Source organism: Phyllobates terribilis, unplaced genomic scaffold (assembly GCF_046119375.1).
Source record: "Phyllobates terribilis strain yellow unplaced genomic scaffold, ASM4611937v1 Scaffold_170__1_contigs__length_4071412, whole genome shotgun sequence".
In the NCBI taxonomy this organism is placed as follows: Eukaryota; Metazoa; Chordata; class Amphibia; order Anura; family Dendrobatidae; genus Phyllobates; species Phyllobates terribilis.
In genome coordinates, this window is record NW_027362930.1 from 1,492,635 (window position 1) to 1,509,145 (window position 16,511).

A 16,511-nucleotide genomic window follows, 5' to 3' on the forward strand; every position below is an offset into this window, starting at 1 on the left:
ACATACCTGTTAGCTCAGGTGAGTTTAAAAGGCTGCTGTTGATAACAAGGGCATTTGCTAAATAGATGGTGTGTGTGCAACAATATACTGAAAGGTCAATTATATTGTGCAGCTTATCTCACCACCTGTAGTTATTTAGGTGAAAGCTCCAAAATGCTTGCCTAATATGTCTGTTTATCCAAAAGGAAGTAAAAAGGGAGAGCTAGAAAGATAGCATTGCATCACATTACATGGCAATGCAATGCACAGTTGCTGAAGTTGAACCAAAATGAGCTTGTAATCTGGCTTCTGCAACTTTGAACATGAAAAATCCAATGAGGAGAAGAAAAGCAAAGCCAAAGAGTCCATCCCAAAATCCGACAAACAAGCAAAATGAACAAAAAACATTGAATTCAATTCTTTCTGATTTTAGAAACTGCATTAAAGAAGGGGTGCACCGGTCCTGGAGATACTGCAATACCAGGTCAATGCGTGGAGTGGACAGAGCAAGCTCTTTTTCCATCTCCCTGTTCTAAAAATCCATTTAATATGTGGTCCCCAGATAGGGGACGTATCAGATATTAAACTGATAAGAACAGATACTACACTTGATCTTAGCCAAAAGGCCGAGAAGCGATAACCAGAATTGGTTTCAAACTACGGAGCCACCCAAGGATCCTGAAAAGTCCATTTGTGGAGATGAGCTCCTGGACTCCCGTTAAGAAGACATGTTGTCAACCTCTAGATCCCTTACATGCCTGCACTTTTCGGCTTGCTGCTGCTGCAATCCACGCGTTTTAGATCTGCATAACTCCACCTCTTTAAACACAGTACCTTCACCCCCTGCTGTTCCCACCCGCCTCAACACCGTTGGAAGGGAGGAGAACCAATTAAGGCGGGGGGTGGGGTGGAACGAGCAGCTGTCTACCCTTAGCAGGAGGGCTCCTGATTACATACCTCTCCTGCTGCTGCTGCTGCTGGCTGTCCAGCAGCAGACTGAAGGTGGCTGCTGCTGTGCACAGGTATATAAAGGCTCAGAGCCTATTATGACACGCGCAGCCAGCGTTCCATTGCCACATTCCATCTACTGCAGGCAGGATACCTGGCTGGCTGAATGTCGCTGAGAAGCTCACAGAGACCGCCATAAGCAACAGTTTAACAGAATGCCACAGACTAATCAACCAAACTTTTTGGGTTGGGTTCTCTTTTATAGTCTGCAGGCATTAAATGAAAGAAGTCAGTGTTCCAGCAGAAGGAGACAACGTTTCAGAAAAGGCATTGTAGCAAACCAAAAAAGAAATTTTAAGCGCAGCAGAGTAACCAGCGCACATACCTGTTAGCTCAGGTGAGTTTAAAAGGCTGCTGTTGATAACAAGGGCATTTGCTAAATAGATGGTGTGTGTGCAACAATATACTGAAAGGTCAATTATATTGTGCAGCTTATCTCACCACCTGTAGTTATTTAGGTGAAAGCTCCAAAATGCTTGCCTAATATGTCTGTTTATCCAAAAGGAAGTAAAAAGGGAGAGCTAGAAAGATAGCATTGCATCACATTACATGGCAATGCAATGCACAGTTGCTGAAGTTGAACCAAAATGAGCTTGTAATCTGGCTTCTGCAACTTTGAACATGAAAAATCCAATGAGGAGAAGAAAAGCAAAGCCAAAGAGTCCATCCCAAAATCCGACAAACAAGCAAAATGAACAAAAAACATTGAATTCAATTCTTTCTGATTTTAGAAACTGCATTAAAGAAGGGGTGCACCGGTCCTGGAGATACTGCAATACCAGGTCAATGCGTGGAGTGGACAGAGCAAGCTCTTTTTCCATCTCCCTGTTCTAAAAATCCATTTAATATATGGTCCCCAGATAGGGGACGTATCAGATATTAAACTGATAAGAACAGATACTACACTTGATCTTAGCCAAAAGGCCGAGAAGCGATAACCAGAATTAGTTTCACACTACGGAGCCACCCAAGGATCCTGAAAAGTCCATTTGTGGAGATGAGCTCCTGGACTCCCGTTAAGAAGACATGTTGTCAACCTCTAGATCCCTTACATGCCTGCACTTTTCGGCTTGCTGCTGCTGCAATCCACGCGTTTTAGATCTGCATAACTCCACCTCTTTAAACACAGCACCTTCACCCCCTGCTGTTCCCACCCGCCTCAACACCGTTGGAAGGGAGGAGAACCAATTAAAGCGGGGGGTGGGGTGGAACGAGCAGCTGTCTACCCTTAGCAGGAGGGCTCCTGATTACATACCTCTCCTGCTGCTGCTGCTGCTGGCTGTCCAGCAGCAGACTGAAGGTGGCTGCTGCTGTGCACAGGTATATAAAGGCTCAGAGCCTATTATGACACGCGCAGCCAGCGTTCCATTGCCACATTCCATCTACTGCAGGCAGGATACCTGGCTGGCTGAATGTCGCTGAGAAGCTCACAGAGACCGCCATAAGCAACAGTTTAACAGAATGCCACAGACTAATCAACCAAACTTTTTGGGTTGGGTTCTCTTTTATAGTCTGCAGGCATTAAATGAAAGAAGTCAGTGTTCCAGCAGAAGGAGACAACGTTTCAGAAAAGGCATTGTAGCAAACCAAAAAAGAAATTTTAAGCGCAGCAGAGTAACCAGCGCACATACCTGTTAGCTCAGGTGAGTTTAAAAGGCTGCTGTTGATAACAAGGGCATTTGCTAAATAGATGGTGTGTGTGCAACAATATACTGAAAGGTCAATTATATTGTGCAGCTTATCTCACCACCTGTAGTTATTTAGGTGAAAGCTCCAAAATGCTTGCCTAATATGTCTGTTTATCCAAAAGGAAGTAAAAAGGGAGAGCTAGAAAGATAGCATTGCATCACATTACATGGCAATGCAATGCACAGTTGCTGAAGTTGAACCAAAATGAGCTTGTAATCTGGCTTCTGCAACTTTGAACATGAAAAATCCAATGAGGAGAAGAAAAGCAAAGCCAAAGAGTCCATCCCAAAATCCGACAAACAAGCAAAATGAACAAAAAACATTGAATTCAATTCTTTCTGATTTTAGAAACTGCATTAAAGAAGGGGTGCACCGGTCCTGGAGATACTGCAATACCAGGTCAATGCGTGGAGTGGACAGAGCAAGCTCTTTTTCCATCTCCCTGTTCTAAAAATCCATTTAATATATGGTCCCCAGATAGGGGACGTATCAGATATTAAACTGATAAGAACAGATACTACACTTGATCTTAGCCAAAAGGCCAAGAAGCGATAACCAGAATTGGTTTCAAACTACGGAGCCACCCAAGGATCCTGAAAAGTCCATTTGTGGAGATGAGCTCCTGGACTCCCGTTAAGAAGACATGTTGTCAACCTCTAGATCCCTTACATGCCTGCACTTTTCGGCTTGCTGCTGCTGCAATCCACGCGTTTTAGATCTGCATAACTCCACCTCTTTAAACACAGCACCTTCACCCCCTGCTGTTCCCACCCGCCTCAACACCGTTGGAAGGGAGGAGAACCAATTAAGGCGGGGGGTGGGGTGGAACGAGCAGCTGTCTACCCTTAGCAGGAGGGCTCCTGATTACATACCTCTCCTGCTGCTGCTGCTGCTGGCTGTCCAGCAGCAGACTGAAGGTGGCTGCTGCTGTGCACAGGTATATAAAGGCTCAGAGCCTATTATGACACGCGCAGCCAGCGTTCCATTGCCACATTCCATCTACTGCAGGCAGGATACCTGGCTGGCTGAATGTCGCTGAGAAGCTCACAGAGACCGCCATAAGCAACAGTTTAACAGAATGCCACAGACTAATCAACCAAACTTTTTGGGTTGGGTTCTCTTTTATAGTCTGCAGGCATTAAATGAAAGAAGTCAGTGTTCCAGCAGAAGGAGACAACGTTTCAGAAAAGGCATTGTAGCAAACCAAAAAAGAAATTTTAAGCGCAGCAGAGTAACCAGCGCACATACCTGTTAGCTCAGGTGAGTTTAAAAGGCTGCTGTTGATAACAAGGGCATTTGCTAAATAGATGGTGTGTGTGCAACAATATACTGAATGGTCAATTATATTGTGCAGCTTATCTCACCACCTGTAGTTATTTAGGTGAAAGCTCCAAAATGCTTGCCTAATATGTCTGTTTATCCAAAAGGAAGTAAAAAGGGAGAGCTAGAAAGATAGCATTGCATCACATTACATGGCAATGCAATGCACAGTTGCTGAAGTTGAACCAAAATGAGCTTGTAATCTGGCTTCTGCAACTTTGAACATGAAAAATCCAATGAGGAGAAGAAAAGCAAAGCCAAAGAGTCCATCCCAAAATCCGACAAACAAGCAAAATGAACAAAAAACATTGAATTCAATTCTTTCTGATTTTAGAAACTGCATTAAAGAAGGGGTGCACCGGTCCTGGAGATACTGCAATACCAGGTCAATGCGTGGAGTGGACAGAGCAAGCTCTTTTTCCATCTCCCTGTTCTAAAAATCCATTTAATATATGGTCCCCAGATAGGGGACGTATCAGATATTAAACTGATAAGAACAGATACTACACTTGATCTTAGCCAAAAGGCCGAGAAGCGATAACCAGAATTGGTTTCAAACTACGGAGCCACCCAAGGATCCTGAAAAGTCCATTTGTGGAGATGAGCTCCTGGACTCCCGTTAAGAAGACATGTTGTCAACCTCTAGATCCCTTACATGCCTGCACTTTTCGGCTTGCTGCTGCTGCAATCCACGCGTTTTAGATCTGCATAACTCCACCTCTTTAAACACAGCACCTTCACCCCCTGCTGTTCCCACCCGCCTCAACACCGATGGAAGGGAGGAGAACTAATTAAGGCGGGGGGTGGGGTGGAACGAGCAGCTGTCTACCCTTAGCAGGAGGGCTCCTGATTACATACCTCTCCTGCTGCTGCTGCTGGCTGTCCAGCAGCAGACTGAAGGTGGCTGCTGCTGTGCACAGGTATATAAAGGCTCAGAGCCTATTATGACACGCGCAGCCAGCGTTCCATTGCCACATTCCATCTACTGCAGGCAGGATACCTGGCTGGCTGAATGTCGCTGAGAAGCTCACAGAGACCGCCATAAGCAACAGTTTAACAGAATGCCACAGACTAATCAACCAAACTTTTTGGGTTGGGTTCTCTTTTATAGTCTGCAGGCATTAAATGAAAGAAGTCAGTGTTCCAGCAGAAGGAGACAACGTTTCAGAAAAGGCATTGTAGCAAACCAAAAAAGAAATTTTAAGCGCAGCAGAGTAACCAGCGCACATACCTGTTAGCTCAGGTGAGTTTAAAAGGCTGCTGTTGATAACAAGGGCATTTGCTAAATAGATGGTGTGTGTGCAACAATATACTGAAAGGTCAATTATATTGTGCAGCTTATCTCACCACCTGTAGTTATTTAGGTGAAAGCTCCAAAATGCTTGCCTAATATGTCTGTTTATCCAAAAGGAAGTAAAAAGGGAGAGCTAGAAAGATAGCATTGCATCACATTACATGGCAATGCAATGCACAGTTGCTGAAGTTGAACCAAAATGAGCTTGTAATCTGGCTTCTGCAACTTTGAACATGAAAAATCCAATGAGGAGAAGAAAAGCAAAGCCAAAGAGTCCATCCCAAAATCCGACAAACAAGCAAAATGAACAAAAAACATTGAATTCAATTCTTTCTGATTTTAGAAACTGCATTAAAGAAGGGGTGCACCGGTCCTGGAGATACTGCAATACCAGGTCAATGCGTGGAGTGGACAGAGCAAGCTCTTTTTCCATCTCCCTGTTCTAAAAATCCATTTAATATATGGTCCCCAGATAGGGGACGTATCAGATATTAAACTGATAAGAACAGATACTACACTTGATCTTAGCCAAAAGGCCGAGAAGCGATAACCAGAATTGGTTTCAAACTACGGAGCCACCCAAGGATCCTGAAAAGTCCATTTGTGGAGATGAGCTCCTGGACTCCCGTTAAGAAGACATGTTGTCAACCTCTAGATCCCTTACATGCCTGCACTTTTCGGCTTGCTGCTGCTGCAATCCACGCGTTTTAGATCTGCATAACTCCACCTCTTTAAACACAGCACCTTCACCCCCTGCTGTTCCCACCCGCCTCAACACCGTTGGAAGGGAGGAGAACCAATTAAGGCGGGGGGTGGGGTGGAACGAGCAGCTGTCTACCCTTAGCAGGAGGGCTCCTGATTACATACCTCTCCTGCTGCTGCTGCTGCTGGCTGTCCAGCAGCAGACTGAAGGTGGCTGCTGCTGTGCACAGGTATATAAAGGCTCAGAGCCTATTATGACACGCGCAGCCAGCGTTCCATTGCCACATTCCATCTTCTGCAGGCAGGATACCTGGCTGGCTGAATGTCGCTGAGAAGCTCACAGAGACCGCCATAAGCAACAGTTTAACAGAATGCCACAGACTAATCAACCAAACTTTTTGGGTTGGGTTCTCTTTTATAGTCTGCAGGCATTAAATGAAAGAAGTCAGTGTTCCAGCAGAAGGAGACAACGTTTCAGAAAAGGCATTGTAGCAAACCAAAAAAGAAATTTTAAGCGCAGCAGAGTAACCAGCGCACATACCTGTTAGCTCAGGTGAGTTTAAAAGGCTGCTGTTGATAACAAGGGCATTTGCTAAATAGATGGTGTGTGTGCAACAATATACTGAAAGGTCAATTATATTGTGCAGCTTATCTCACCACCTGTAGTTATTTAGGTGAAAGCTCCAAAATGCTTGCCTAATATGTCTGTTTATCCAAAAGGAAGTAAAAAGGGAGAGCTAGAAAGATAGCATTGCATCACATTACATGGCAATGCAATGCACAGTTGCTGAAGTTGAACCAAAATGAGCTTGTAATCTGGCTTCTGCAACTTTGAACATGAAAAATCCAATGAGGAGAAGAAAAGCAAAGCCAAAGAGTCCATCCCAAAATCCGACAAACAAGCAAAATGAACAAAAAACATTGAATTCAATTCTTTCTGATTTTAGAAACTGCATTAAAGAAGGGGTGCACCGGTCCTGGAGATACTGCAATACCAGGTCAATGCGTGGAGTGGACAGAGCAAGCTCTTTTTCCATCTCCCTGTTCTAAAAATCCATTTAATATATGGTCCCCAGATAGGGGACGTATCAGATATTAAACTGATAAGAACAGATACTACACTTGATCTTAGCCAAAAGGCCGAGAAGCGATAACCAGAATTGGTTTCAAACTACGGAGCCACCCAAGGATCCTGAAAAGTCCATTTGTGGAGATGAGCTCCTGGACTCCCGTTAAGAAGACATGTTGTCAACCTCTAGATCCCTTACATGCCTGCACTTTTCGGCTTGCTGCTGCTGCAATCCACGCGTTTTAGATCTGCATAACTCCACCTCTTTAAACACAGCACCTTCACCCCCTGCTGTTCCCACCCGCCTCAACACCGTTGGAAGGGAGGAGAACCAATTAAGGCGGGGGGTGGGGTGGAACGAGCAGCTGTCTACCCTTAGCAGGAGGGCTCCTGATTACATACCTCTCCTGCTGCTGCTGGCTGTCCAGCAGCAGACTGAAGGTGGCTGCTGCTGTGCACAGGTATATAAAGGCTCAGAGCCTATTATGACACGCGCAGCCAGCGTTCCATTGCCACATTCCATCTACTGCAGGCAGGATACCTGGCTGGCTGAATGTCGCTGAGAAGCTCACAGAGACCGCCATAAGCAACAGTTTAACAGAATGCCACAGACTAATCAACCAAACTTTTTGGGTTGGGTTCTCTTTTATAGTCTGCAGGCATTAAATGAAAGAAGTCAGTGTTCCAGCAGAAGGAGACAACGTTTCAGAAAAGGCATTGTAGCAAACCAAAAAATAAATTTTAAGCGCAGCAGAGTAACCAGCGCACATACCTGTTAGCTCAGGTGAGTTTAAAAGGCTGCTGTTGATAACAAGGGCATTTGCTAAATAGATGGTGTGTGTGCAACAATATACTGAAAGGTCAATTATATTGTGCAGCTTATCTCACCACCTGTAGTTATTTAGGTGAAAGCTCCAAAATGCTTGCCTAATATGTCTGTTTATCCAAAAGGAAGTATAAAGGGAGAGCTAGAAAGATAGCATTGCATCACATTACATGGCAATGCAATGCACAGTTGCTGAAGTTGAACCAAAATGAGCTTGTAATCTGGCTTCTGCAACTTTGAACATGAAAAATCCAATGAGGAGAAGAAAAGCAAAGCCAAAGAGTCCATCCCAAAATCCGACAAACAAGCAAAATGAACAAAAAACATTGAATTCAATTCTTTCTGATTTTAGAAACTGCATTAAAGAAGGGGTGCACCGGTCCTGGAGATACTGCAATACCAGGTCAATGCGTGGAGTGGACAGAGCAAGCTCTTTTTCCATCTCCCTGTTCTAAAAATCCATTTAATATATGGTCCCCAGATAGGGGACGTATCAGATATTAAACTGATAAGAACAGATACTACACTTGATCTTAGCCAAAAGGCCGAGAAGCGATAACCAGAATTGGTTTCAAACTACGGAGCCACCCAAGGATCCTGAAAAGTCCATTTGTGGAGATGAGCTCCTGGACTCCCGTTAAGAAGACATGTTGTCAACCTCTAGATCCCTTACATGCCTGCACTTTTCGGCTTGCTGCTGCTGCAATCCACGCGTTTTAGATCTGCATAACTCCACCTCTTTAAACACAGCACCTTCACCCCCTGCTGTTCCCACCCGCCTCAACACCGTTGGAAGGGAGGAGAACCAATTAAGGCGGGGGGTGGGGTGGAACGAGCAGCTGTCTACCCTTAGCAGGAGGGCTCCTGATTACATACCTCTCCTGCTGCTGCTGCTGCTGGCTGTCCAGCAGCAGACTGAAGGTGGCTGCTGCTGTGCACAGGTATATAAAGGCTCAGAGCCTATTATGACACGCGCAGCCAGCGTTCCATTGCCACATTCCATCTACTGCAGGCAGGATACCTGGCTGGCTGAATGTCGCTGAGAAGCTCACAGAGACCGCCATAAGCAACAGTTTAACAGAATGCCACAGACTAATCAACCAAACTTTTTGGGTTGGGTTCTCTTTTATAGTCTGCAGGCATTAAATGAAAGAAGTCAGTGTTCCAGCAGAAGGAGACAACGTTTCAGAAAAGGCATTGTAGCAAACCAAAAAAGAAATTTTAAGCGCAGCAGAGTAACCAGCGCACATACCTGTTAGCTCAGGTGAGTTTAAAAGGCTGCTGTTGATAACAAGGGCATTTGCTAAATAGATGGTGTGTGTGCAACAATATACTGAAAGGTCAATTATATTGTGCAGCTTATCTCACCACCTGTAGTTATTTAGGTGAAAGCTCCAAAATGCTTGCCTAATATGTCTGTTTATCCAAAAGGAAGTAAAAAGGGAGAGCTAGAAAGATAGCATTGCATCACATTACATGGCAATGCAATGCACAGTTGCTGAAGTTGAACCAAAATGAGCTTGTAATCTGGCTTCTGCAACTTTGAACATGAAAAATCCAATGAGGAGAAGAAAAGCAAAGCCAAAGAGTCCATCCCAAAATCCGACAAACAAGCAAAATGAACAAAAAACATTGAATTCAATTCTTTCTGATTTTAGAAACTGCATTAAAGAAGGGGTGCACCGGTCCTGGAGATACTGCAATACCAGGTCAATGCGTGGAGTGGACAGAGCAAGCTCTTTTTCCATCTCCCTGTTCTAAAAATCCATTTAATATATGGTCCCCAGATAGGGGACGTATCAGATATTAAACTGATAAGAACAGATACTACACTTGATCTTAGCCAAAAGGCCGAGAAGCGATAACCAGAATTGGTTTCAAACTACGGAGCCACCCAAGGATCCTGAAAAGTCCATTTGTGGAGATGAGCTCCTGGACTCCCGTTAAGAAGACATGTTGTCAACCTCTAGATCCCTTACATGCCTGCACTTTTCGGCTTGCTGCTGCTGCAATCCACGCGTTTTAGATCTGCATAACTCCACCTCTTTAAACACAGCACCTTCACCCCCTGCTGTTCCCACCCGCCTCAACACCGTTGGAAGGGAGGAGAACCAATTAAGGCGGGGGGTGGGGTGGAACGAGCAGCTGTCTACCCTTAGCAGGAGGGCTCCTGATTACATACCTCTCCTGCTGCTGCTGCTGCTGGCTGTCCAGCAGCAGACTGAAGGTGGCTGCTGCTGTGCACAGGTATATAAAGGCTCAGAGCCTATTATGACACGCGCAGCCAGCGTTCCATTGCCACATTCCATCTACTGCAGGCAGGATACCTGGCTGGCTGAATGTCGCTGAGAAGCTCACAGAGACCGCCATAAGCAACAGTTTAACAGAATGCCACAGACTAATCAACCAAACTTTTTGGGTTGGGTTCTCTTTTATAGTCTGCAGGCATTAAATGAAAGAAGTCAGTGTTCCAGCAGAAGGAGACAATGTTTCAGAAAAGGCATTGTAGCAAACCAAAAAAGAAATTTTAAGCGCAGCAGAGTAACCAGCGCACATACCTGTTAGCTCAGGTGAGTTTAAAAGGCTGCTGTTGATAACAAGGGCATTTGCTAAATAGATGGTGTGTGTGCAACAATATACTGAATGGTCAATTATATTGTGCAGCTTATCTCACCACCTGTAGTTATTTAGGTGAAAGCTCCAAAATGCTTGCCTAATATGTCTGTTTATCCAAAAGGAAGTAAAAAGGGAGAGCTAGAAAGATAGCATTGCATCACATTACATGGCAATGCAATGCACAGTTGCTGAAGTTGAACCAAAATGAGCTTGTAATCTGGCTTCTGCAACTTTGAACATGAAAAATCCAATGAGGAGAAGAAAAGCAAAGCCAAAGAGTCCATCCCAAAATCCGACAAACAAGCAAAATGAACAAAAAACATTGAATTCAATTCTTTCTGATTTTAGAAACTGCATTAAAGAAGGGGTGCACCGGTCCTGGAGATACTGCAATACCAGGTCAATGCGTGGAGTGGACAGAGCAAGCTCTTTTTCCATCTCCCTGTTCTAAAAATCCATTTAATATATGGTCCCCAGATAGGGGACGTATCAGATATTAAACTGATAAGAACAGATACTACACTTGATCTTAGCCAAAAGGCCGAGAAGCGATAACCAGAATTGGTTTCAAACTACGGAGCCACCCAAGGATCCTGAAAAGTCCATTTGTGGAGATGAGCTCCTGGACTCCCGTTAAGAAGACATGTTGTCAACCTCTAGATCCCTTACATGCCTGCACTTTTCGGCTTGCTGCTGCTGCAATCCACGCGTTTTAGATCTGCATAACTCCACCTCTTTAAACACAGCACCTTCACCCCCTGCTGTTCCCACCCGCCTCAACACCGTTGGAAGGGAGGAGAACCAATTAAGGCGGGGGGTGGGGTGGAACGAGCAGCTGTCTACCCTTAGCAGGATGGCTCCTGATTACATACCTCTCCTGCTGCTGCTGCTGCTGGCTGTCCAGCAGCAGACTGAAGGTGGCTGCTGCTGTGCACAGGTATATAAAGGCTCAGAGCCTATTATGACACGCGCAGCCAGCGTTCCATTGCCACATTCCATCTACTGCAGGCAGGATACCTGGCTGGCTGAATGTCGCTGAGAAGCTCACAGAGACCGCCATAAGCAACAGTTTAACAGAATGCCACAGACTAATCAACCAAACTTTTTGGGTTGGGTTCTCTTTTATAGTCTGCAGGCATTAAATGAAAGAAGTCAGTGTTCCAGCAGAAGGAGACAATGTTTCAGAAAAGGCATTGTAGCAAACCAAAAAAGAAATTTTAAGCGCAGCAGAGTAACCAGCGCACATACCTGGGAGCTCAGGTGAGTTTAAAAGGCTGCTGTTGATAACAAGGGCATTTGCTAAATAGATGGTGTGTGTGCAACAATATACTGAAAGGTCAATTATATTGTGCAGCTTATCTCACCACCTGTAGTTATTTAGGTGAAAGCTCCAAAATGCTTGCCTAATATGTCTGTTTATCCAAAAGGAAGTAAAAAGGGAGAGCTAGAAAGATAGCATTGCATCACATTACATGGCAATGCAATGCACAGTTGCTGAAGTTGAACCAAAATGAGCTTGTAATCTGGCTTCTGCAACTTTGAACATGAAAAATCCAATGAGGAGAAGAAAAGCAAAGCCAAAGAGTCCATCCCAAAATCCGACAAACAAGCAAAATGAACAAAAAACATTGAATTCAATTCTTTCTGATTTTAGAAACTGCATTAAAGAAGGGGTGCACCGGTCCTGGAGATACTGCAATACCAGGTCAATGCGTGGAGTGGACAGAGCAAGCTCTTTTTCCATCTCCCTGTTCTAAAAATCCATTTAATATATGGTCCCCAGATAGGGGACGTATCAGATATTAAACTGATAAGAACAGATACTACACTTGATCTTAGCCAAAAGGCCGAGAAGCGATAACCAGAATTGGTTTCAAACTACGGAGCCACCCAAGGATCCTGAAAAGTCCATTTGTGGAGATGAGCTCCTGGACTCCCGTTAAGAAGACATGTTGTCAACCTCTAGATCCCTTACATGCCTGCACTTTTCGGCTTGCTGCTGCTGCAATCCACGCGTTTTAGATCTGCATAACTCCACCTCTTTAAACACAGCACCTTCACCCCCTGCTGTTCCCACCCGCCTCAACACCGTTGGAAGGGAGGAGAACCAATTAAGGCGGGGGGTGGGGTGGAACGAGCAGCTGTCTACCCTTAGCAGGAGGGCTCCTGATTACATACCTCTCCTGCTGCTGCTGCTGCTGGCTGTCCAGCAGCAGACTGAAGGTGGCTGCTGCTGTGCACAGGTATATAAAGGCTCAGAGCCTATTATGACACGCGCAGCCAGCGTTCCATTGCCACATTCCATCTACTGCAGGCAGGATACCTGGCTGGCTGAATGTCGCTGAGAAGCTCACAGAGACCGCCATAAGCAACAGTTTAACAGAATGCCACAGACTAATCAACCAAACTTTTTGGGTTGGGTTCTCTTTTATAGTCTGCAGGCATTAAATGAAAGAAGTCAGTGTTCCAGCAGAAGGAGACAACGTTTCAGAAAAGGCATTGTAGCAAACCAAAAAATAAATTTTAAGCGCAGCAGAGTAACCAGCGCACATACCTGTTAGCTCAGGTGAGTTTAAAAGGCTGCTGTTGATAACAAGGGCAAAAAGAACTTCGGCACTCCATACATGAAAATATAAGAAATATTGTATCTGGACTAATGTCACTTTGAAAAATGAAGGTTTTTTGCGCATAATTTGGCCAATTTATGTGTGCCCATCAACCACGACAAGGTCACCTTCGTATGATGGGAAACTACGCTACACTACCACTGGATATGCCACTCTTGGGCTGTACGCCTGTATGGACAATATGTCTCTGCTTGGGCTTTTAACCTACAATGTATGGGCTGGTAGAGCTAGTTAAAACCACCTGTGACTGAATGGGAGGGACACATGGTCAGAAAAAAAGCTGTCAAACTTCTAATAGTGTGAACACGTACCTGCTGCAATGCTCCAGGAGCGGGATCCCAAAAATGATTAATAGAAAAAAGAGAGGGGTCGCTCACTGGTCTATTCGGGTGCTCTGAAGAAAAAAGTAATCTCAATTGCAAAAAGAACTTCGGCACTCCATACATGAAAATATAAGAAATATTGTATCTGGACTAATGTCACTTTGAAAAATGAAGGTTTTTTGCGCATAATTTGGCCAATTTATGTGTGCCCATCAACCACGACAAGGTCACCTTCGTATGATGGGAAACTACGCTACACTACCACTGGATATGCCACTCTTGGGCTGTAAGCCTGTATGGACAATATGTCTCTGCTTGGGCTTTTAACCTACAATGTATGGGCTGGTAGAGCTAGTTAAAACCATCTGTGACTGAATGGGAGGGACACATGGTCAGAAAAAAAGCTGTCAAACTTCTAATAGTGTGAACACGTACCTGCTGCAATGCTCCAGGAGCGGGATCCCAAAAATGATTAATAGAAAAAAGAGAGGGGTCGCTCACTGGTCTATTCGGGTGCTCTGAAGAAAAAAGTAATCTCAATTGCAAAAAGAACTTCGGCACTCCATACATGAAAATATAAGAAATATTGTATCTGGACTAATGTCACTTTGAAAAATGAAGGTTTTTTGCGCATAATTTGGCCAATTTATGTGTGCCCATCAACCACGACAAGGTCACCTTCGTATGATGGGAAACTACGCTACACTACCACTGGATATGCCACTCTTGGGCTGTAAGCCTGTATGGACAATATGTCTCTGCTTGGGCTTTTAACCTACAATGTATGGGCTGGTAGAGCTAGTTAAAACCACCTGTGACTGAATGGGAGGGACACATGGTCAGAAAAAAAGCTGTCAAACTTCTAATAGTGTGAACACGTACCTGCTGCAATGCTCCAGGAGCGGGATCCCAAAAATGATTAATAGAAAAAAGAGAGGGGTCGCTCACTGGTCTATTCGGGTGCTCTGAAGAAAAAAGTAATCTCAATTGCAAAAAGAACTTCGGCACTCCATACATGAAAATATAAGAAATATTGTATCTGGACTAATGTCACTTTGAAAAATGAAGGTTTTTTGCGCATAATTTGGCCAATTTATGTGTGCCCATCAACCACGACAAGGTCACCTTCGTATGATGGGAAACTACGCTACACTACCACTGGATATGCCACTCTTGGGCTGTAAGCCTGTATGGACAATATGTCTCTGCTTGGGCTTTTAACCTACAATGTATGGGCTGGTAGAGCTAGTTAAAACCACCTGTGACTGAATGGGAGGGACACATGGTCAGAAAAAAAGCTGTCAAACTTCTAATAGTGTGAACACGTACCTGCTGCAATGCTCCAGGAGCGGGATCCCAAAAATGATTAATAGAAAAAAGAGAGGGGTCGCTCACTGGTCTATTCGGGTGCTCTGAAGAAAAAAGTAATCTCAATTGCAAAAAGAACTTCGGCACTCCATACATGAAAATATAAGAAATATTGTATCTGGACTAATGTCACTTTGAAAAATGAAGGTTTTTTGCGCATAATTTGGCCAATTTATGTGTGCCCATCAACCACGACAAGGTCACCTTCGTATGATGGGAAACTACGCTACACTACCACTGGATATGCCACTCTTGGGCTGTAAGCCTGTATGGACAATATGTCTCTGCTTGGGCTTTTAACCTACAATGTATGGGCTGGTAGAGCTAGTTAAAACCACCTGTGACTGAATGGGAGGGACACATGGTCAGAAAAAAAGCTGTCAAACTTCTAATAGTGTGAACACGTACCTGCTGCAATGCTCCAGGAGCGGGATCCCAAAAATGATTAATAGAAAAAAGAGAGGGGTCGCTCACTGGTCTATTCGGGTGCTCTGAAGAAAAAAGTAATCTCAATTGCAAAAAGAACTTCGGCACTCCATACATGAAAATATAAGAAATATTGTATCTGGACTAATGTCACTTTGAAAAATGAAGGTTTTTTGCGCATAATTTGGCCAATTTATGTGTGCCCATCAACCACGACAAGGTCACCTTCGTATGATGGGAAACTACGCTACACTACCACTGGATATGCCACTCTTGGGCTGTAAGCCTGTATGGACAATATGTCTCTGCTTGGGCTTTTAACCTACAATGTATGGGCTGGTAGAGCTAGTTAAAACCACCTGTGACTGAATGGGAGGGACACATGGTCAGAAAAAAAGCTGTCAAACTTCTAATAGTGTGAACACGTACCTGCTGCAATGCTCCAGGAGCGGGATCCCAAAAATGATTAATAGAAAAAAGAGAGGGGTCGCTCACTGGTCTATTCGGGTGCTCTGAAGAAAAAAGTAATCTCAATTGCAAAAAGAACTTCGGCACTCCATACATGAAAATATAAGAAATATTGTATCTGGACTAATGTCACTTTGAAAAATGAAGGTTTTTTGCGCATAATTTGGCCAATTTATGTGTGCCCATCAACCACGACAAGGTCACCTTCGTATGATGGGAAACTACGCTACACTACCACTGGATATGCCACTCTTGGGCTGTAAGCCTGTATGGACAATATGTCTCTGCTTGGGCTTTTAACCTACAATGTATGGGCTGGTAGAGCTAGTTAAAACCACCTGTGACTGAATGGGAGGGACACATGGTCAGAAAAAAAGCTGTCAAACTTCTAATAGTGTGAACACGTACCTGCTGCAATGCTCCAGGAGCGGGATCCCAAAAATGATTAATAGAAAAAAGAGAGGGGTCGCTCACTGGTCTATTCGGGTGCTCTGAAGAAAAAAGTAATCTCAATTGCAAAAAGAACTTCGGCACTCCATACATGAAAATATAAGAAATATTGTATCTGGACTAATGTCACTTTGAAAAATGAAGGTTTTTTGCGCATAATTTGGCCAATTTATGTGTGCCCATCAACCACGACAAGGTCACCTTCGTATGATGGGAAACTACGCTACACTACCACTGGATATGCCACTCTTGGGCTGTAAGCCTGTATGGACAATATGTCTCTGCTTGGGCTTTTAACCTACAATGTATGGGCTGGTAGAGCTAGTTAAAACCACCTGTGACTGAA

The 16,511-nt window shown here is 44.3% G+C and overlaps 10 non-coding genes across 10 annotated transcripts; all 10 read right to left on the minus strand.

Moving 5' to 3' along the window:
* Positions 1–426: 426 nt before the first annotated feature.
* Positions 427–617, minus strand: LOC141211440 (U2 spliceosomal RNA). Its single transcript, XR_012281415.1, has one exon. It is a non-coding gene; the product is annotated as a U2 spliceosomal RNA (small nuclear RNA).
* Positions 618–1,732: 1,115 nt separating this feature from the next.
* On the minus strand, positions 1,733–1,923 carry LOC141212298 (U2 spliceosomal RNA). Its single transcript, XR_012282109.1, has one exon. It is a non-coding gene; the product is annotated as a U2 spliceosomal RNA (small nuclear RNA).
* A 1,115-nt stretch (positions 1,924–3,038) lies between these two features.
* Positions 3,039–3,229, minus strand: LOC141211419 (U2 spliceosomal RNA). Its single transcript, XR_012281394.1, has one exon. It is a non-coding gene; the product is annotated as a U2 spliceosomal RNA (small nuclear RNA).
* A 1,115-nt stretch (positions 3,230–4,344) lies between these two features.
* On the minus strand, positions 4,345–4,535 carry LOC141212299 (U2 spliceosomal RNA). Its single transcript, XR_012282110.1, has one exon. It is a non-coding gene; the product is annotated as a U2 spliceosomal RNA (small nuclear RNA).
* A 1,112-nt stretch (positions 4,536–5,647) lies between these two features.
* LOC141212300 (U2 spliceosomal RNA) lies at positions 5,648–5,838 on the minus strand. The gene has a single exon (XR_012282111.1). It is a non-coding gene; the product is annotated as a U2 spliceosomal RNA (small nuclear RNA).
* A 1,115-nt stretch (positions 5,839–6,953) lies between these two features.
* On the minus strand, positions 6,954–7,144 carry LOC141212301 (U2 spliceosomal RNA). Its single transcript, XR_012282112.1, has one exon. It is a non-coding gene; the product is annotated as a U2 spliceosomal RNA (small nuclear RNA).
* Positions 7,145–8,253: 1,109 nt separating this feature from the next.
* Positions 8,254–8,444, minus strand: LOC141212302 (U2 spliceosomal RNA). Its single transcript, XR_012282113.1, has one exon. It is a non-coding gene; the product is annotated as a U2 spliceosomal RNA (small nuclear RNA).
* A 1,115-nt stretch (positions 8,445–9,559) lies between these two features.
* Positions 9,560–9,750, minus strand: LOC141212303 (U2 spliceosomal RNA). Its single transcript, XR_012282114.1, has one exon. It is a non-coding gene; the product is annotated as a U2 spliceosomal RNA (small nuclear RNA).
* A 1,115-nt stretch (positions 9,751–10,865) lies between these two features.
* On the minus strand, positions 10,866–11,056 carry LOC141212305 (U2 spliceosomal RNA). Its single transcript, XR_012282116.1, has one exon. It is a non-coding gene; the product is annotated as a U2 spliceosomal RNA (small nuclear RNA).
* Positions 11,057–12,171: 1,115 nt separating this feature from the next.
* Positions 12,172–12,362, minus strand: LOC141212306 (U2 spliceosomal RNA). The gene has a single exon (XR_012282117.1). It is a non-coding gene; the product is annotated as a U2 spliceosomal RNA (small nuclear RNA).
* Between the last annotated feature and the right edge of the window lie 4,149 nt (positions 12,363–16,511).